The following is a 5,560-nucleotide window of genomic DNA, read 5'->3' as shown; positions in this document are numbered from 1 at the left end:
GATAGCATTTGCAGCCCAGAATGCAGCCCGTGCTTTATCAGAGGGAAAAGTAAATTGCTCAGTGAAGAACTCGGAGTCCATGTCTTCAGTTGTGTAGATACCCAGCCTCCTACCCAATCGACCTACCGACCAACTGTGCCAGCGTCCGCCCAACCTAAAAGTTACCCGCTCCTTGTAGCGGAATCTTGGCCTTCTAGCAGCAATTGGTTTTTCATAGGCATATGTCGAGAAAAACTCTATCGTTGGCTCAAGATAGATGGGTCGGTCAATAGCTACTAAGCGTGCAAGCGGGATACTGATCATGTTTTCAAGTCTATCAAACTGATTGAGATCCCGCATAACGTCCCAATCCAACCTTCTGGGGACGCCAAATTGCCCACGCCTTCTCCATAAGGCGTCCCGTCGTGGGATACAAAGGGCTTCTCGTTCATCGTTGGGGTTAAACTGAAGGAAGGGATGATTCATCTGCATGAGAATATAGTTAGAAATCATGGAACAGGAAAAATTTCATTCGAAAACAGCAGAACACACAATTATGAAGGTTCTGTCAAACTGATCTGGGCAATTGGCACGGGCGTGCGGCCTTTCGCACGGCCGTGCGTCACCGAGATCGAGGAGATGTGGCCGGCTAATGTCGTAACCGCACGGCGTGCGACCAACGGCACAACCGTGCGATACGAGCCAACATTAGAATCAGTGAACAGCCGGCAAGGCACGACCGTTCCATCAAGGAACGACCGTGCAACTCCGATTCTGCAGTTTTTCCAACCCTTGATCTAATAACAGCCTGATTTTTGCAAATTTCAACAAGTTTTGGTCCAACAGGGGTCGGAATCTCAACCGGGTGTTCACGATATACAAGATTCTTGCAAGGGCTAGGGTTTCGATTTGTTTATGAAGAGAACCCTAGAGAATCCTTGAAGAATTGGATGAATCTAACCTAGAAAGCGAAGAAACTGAAAATCTACAAGAAGGAACATACCGTGCGAAGATATGGGTGAAACCGTGCGAAGAAACCGTGCGATTTAAGGCAAAAACGCTCTGGAACGGTCGGCAGCAGTTAGGGTTCGCGAATTGTCAATGGGGGCTGCAGATGAGGGTATTTACATTGACGAATGACCAAACTGCCCTTAGCCAGTCGCACGGTCGTGCGACGGACCGCACGGTCGTGCGACGCCGACATTTGGCTGACCCTGCATGCTTTTCTCGGAGAGGCACTGGGGGTGCGACTCACCGTTCCGCCTAGCTCGCAAACGCACGGGCGTGCGAGAGGTGGCACGGCCGTGCCATAGCTGCAGATCAGAATTTTCTGCAGTAAACAGTTTCAGCACCCTTTTCGTCTGTTTTTCGCCATTTTTACCATCCGCAAACTGTTCTAACATTATCCCCACGTAGACCGTTCACCCGGTACGTATAAAAACTGTACAAACTAACGGAAACTACCAAACACTCCTAAATTACGCTAAAACGAGAAAAATATAAAAAAGGACGATTTTACCCCTAAAGCGCTTTTGACGCTCTTGCTACATTTTTGATCCGCGAGTCAGTAGCGTAGACTCTCTCCTCCCCACACTTATGATGTGTGCGGGGTTTGGAGTTCAATGACCTCCACCGCCGACTCTATCGGCCCGGCAACGTACAGCTTCAAGCGATGCCCATTTACTTTGAAAATAACGCCGTCTGCGTCCTCTATTGCAACAGTCCCATAAGGAAATACCTCTTTAACTGTGTATGGGCCTGTCCAACGTGAATGAAGCTTCCCAGGAAATAAGCGTAACCGCGAGTTGTAAAGAAGAACAAGATCGCCCGCTTGGAATTCTTTGTGGTCCTTCAAGCTTTTATCGTGCAATCTCTTCGTGTGCTCCTTGTACAACACGGAGCTTTCATAAGCGCGTTGTCACAACTATTCCAATTCATGAATCTGGAGAAACCGGGCTTCACCTCCGGCTTTTAGGTCCAGATTTTCGGTTTTTAGAGCCCACATCGCTTTATGCTCCAACTCAACCGGTAAATGGCATACCTTTTCGTAAACAAGCCTAAAGGGAGTAGTCCTAATAGGCGTCTTGTAAGCCGTACGGAAAGCCCACAACGCTTCATCAAGCTTATCCGACCAATCCTTGCGGTTTGCACCTACTGACCGCTCAAGGATTCTTTTCAGCCCCCGGTTTGTGACTTCCACCTGCCCGCTTGTCTGTGGATGATAGGGCGTGGATAAATGGTGATGCACACCGTAACGGGACAAAGCTTTCTCAAGCTGGGTATTGCAAAAATGCGTCCCTCTGTCACTGATAAGCGCATTCGGAGTGCCAAACCGGGCAAATAAACTTTTAAAAAATCTCACGACCACCCTAGCATCATTGGTGGGTAAGGCCTGTGCCTCCGCCCATTTGGATACATAGTCAACTGCGACCAGGATGTACTTATTACCTCGTGAGGGGGGAAATGGTCCCATGAAGTCTATCCCCCAGATATCACAGACTTCACAAACCTGAATCCAGTTCTGAGGCATTTCATCACGTGCCGATATATTTGTCGCCCTCTGGCAAGCATCGCACGCTCTAACCCAACTCTGCGCATCACGAAATATAGTCGGCCAATAAAACCCGGAATCCAACACCTTCTTGGCGGTAAAGTTGGCTCCATGGTGGCCTCCGGTAGGTCCCTCGTGACAGTGGCGCAGAATATCGGTCGCCTCCTTCCCTGAAACACACCTCCTAATCACCTGATCAGCGCCAACCCGAAACAAGTAAGGGTCATCCCAAATGTAGTGCTTGACATCCGAAAAGAATTTCCTCTTTTGCTGGTGAGTCAACCCTTTAATCAGAATCCCGCAAGCAAGGTAGTTCGCAAGGTCGGCGAACCATGGCGACTCATCGCATATCTCAACACTCATCAAAGACTCGTGTGGGAAGTTGTCATTTATGGAATCCCAACGCGCGTCCACGATGTCTCCATGCTCTAACCGAGATAGATGGTCAGCCGCTACATTCAACGCACCCTTTTTATCTTGAATTTCAATATCGAACTCCTGCAGCAACAAGATCCACCCGATCAGACGCGGTTTAGCGTCCTGTTTGCTGAAGAGATATCTGATGGCAGCGTGATCAGTATACACAACAGTTTTCAAAAGCACCAAGTACGATCTAAATTTGTCAAGTGCGAAAACGACCGCCAAGAGCTCTTTTTCTGTCGTGGTATAATGCTCCTGAGCATCGTGAAGAGTTTTGCTCGCATAATAGATCGGGTGAAAGTGCTTTTCTCTCGTTTGGCCAAGAACGGCCCCTATAGCGTAATCACTCGCGTCGCACATAATCTCAAACGGCAGACTCCAGTCTGGTGCAACTAAAATAGGGGCCTCAATCAACTTCTGCATGAGAAGGTCAAAGGCTCTCAAGCAATCATCTCCAAATATGAACGGAGCGTCTATCTCCAACAAACGTGTCATGGGCCTAGCGATCTTTGAAAAATCCTTGATGAATCGCCTATAGAACCCCGCATGACCAAGAAAGCTCCGTATCGCTCGCACAGAGGTGGGCGGTGGAAGTCGTGAATGATATCCACTTTGGCTGGATCGACCTCCATACCAGCATGCGAAATCTTGTGTCCCAGAACTATGCCCTCCTTCACCATGAAGTGGCACTTTTCCCAGTTCAGGACAAGATTCGTCTCCTCACACCTCTTCAACATCCTTTTCAAATTTTCCAAACAATGATCGAAGGAATCCCCAAATACCGAAAAGTCATGGATTACGGTGGTTGTTAAGGACAATTACTTGCATGGATTACGGTGGTAATCATGTATTGCGAACTGTCTCGGACAGTCAACCCGCAGTCGTTGGTATCGATAGGTCCATGTCGATAATTAACATGCATAATTTCCCTCTGTGTACGTGCTGGTTATGCGTAAACTATTTGAACTCTATATGCTATTATTAAACTTGTATGCTCACCTTTACATTTTATGTATTGACTTTATTTTAACGTATGTGACAGGTGTTTAAGATATTTGCTTGCTAGGGAAGTGAAGCTAGAATAAAGCTTTAGAGGCCCCCAACAAATAGTTGTCTGTCAGGAACAAGCAACTAGGGCATAGTTGTCTGTAGATCTTGTCAGGCTGGGTCTTAGAAGCATTGAACAATATTTATTTATGTTAAATCTGAGTTGTCGGAACAGAATTTCTTGTTTGGATGTTATCTGTAATAATGTATTAGTTTATTCGGGATACGATATGGGACGTATCTTTAACTGAATGATATAGATAGTTGTTATGGAAACTTCTGGACAATCTGTTTCGCTCAAGGCCATGCCCCGATGATTCCGCCATCGGTTGGGGTGTGACAGATTGGTATCAGAGCCATAACTATAGGGAATTGGGTAAGACACGACCTAGTCCGGGTCGCTGTCATAGAGACCTAGACTATAGTTAGGAACCAACAGACCAAGCTTATGTGCCCTATTATGCAATTATTCGCTATCACTGTACTCGAATTTTCAATTAAAGTTAAGCGATTTGGTCAGGAATAGGTGTGAAAGCCGCAAACTCCCGACTAGATTGCCTGGCTAATGTTTATTTTATCAATTTATCAATGATTTTCTCATTCCTTTCGATAACAAACAAGGAGAATTATAACAAATCAGGAGTGAAATCTATATTTTGATGAATAATTTCCTCAAGTTTCCTGAAAACAAGGAAGAAATTGCTAAGACAGGGGTGAAACCCTAACCTTGGCAATTTATTCCGGACTTGTTTTTATCTCACCAAAGCTTCGACGGACTCCAACGACCTGAACTCACAAGTATGACCTAGGGGACGCGTGTGGAATGCCCGAGAATCGAGGCAGAAAGACGACCCTTAAAGTCGAAGGTGACGACAGGTCTACTGTGAATAGTCGGATTGCTTTGGATAGTCGATGTCTAGTAGCCACAGACAATCTATCACTCGATTTTATGTGTTTTAATTCTGAGAACCGCAGCCGTGTACTCTGATGACTCGTTGATTAGGCGTTTATATGTGCTTTATCTGCTTATGTGTTTATATTTTGGATATTATTCGATTTTGCTGTCGTTTCGATCAACACACACGACTCGCATTGCTATTCTGTCTCAATTCGATATTCAGTTACAATCTAGACGGTACTATGATATGTTATGCTATACGACTAAGTTAGGCTATACTACACGATGCTACCCGATATGCTATACGAACGACACGCGAGCTTTGAATGATAGGATCTTGAGGCAGTCAGAATGCTTTATGTGCTTATAGGAGAATTACGTGACATTAACTGCTTCTATGCTTAGATGTGAATTAGTGTATGTGCTTCTATGTTTCTATGCCCTGATTGCTTATGTGCTTCTGTGTTTACGTGGATTTCATGTTATGTGCCTACGTGTTTATGTGATATGTGTTCCGACGTGTTCCTAAGCTTTAGTAGTCTAGACGTGTGAGGTGAGATTCGATTTCGTTGTGTTGAGTCCTGTGACGATGTCCGTTGCAGACCATGTCGTCATCTGGATCCTGACACCATCTGGCTCGTCAAGAGAAGAGAGATAAGCGTCAT

Source organism: Helianthus annuus, chromosome 6, assembly GCF_002127325.2.
Source record: "Helianthus annuus cultivar XRQ/B chromosome 6, HanXRQr2.0-SUNRISE, whole genome shotgun sequence".
NCBI lineage: Eukaryota > Viridiplantae > Streptophyta > Magnoliopsida > Asterales > Asteraceae > Helianthus > Helianthus annuus.
Note: the sequence above shows the minus strand (reverse complement) of the source record.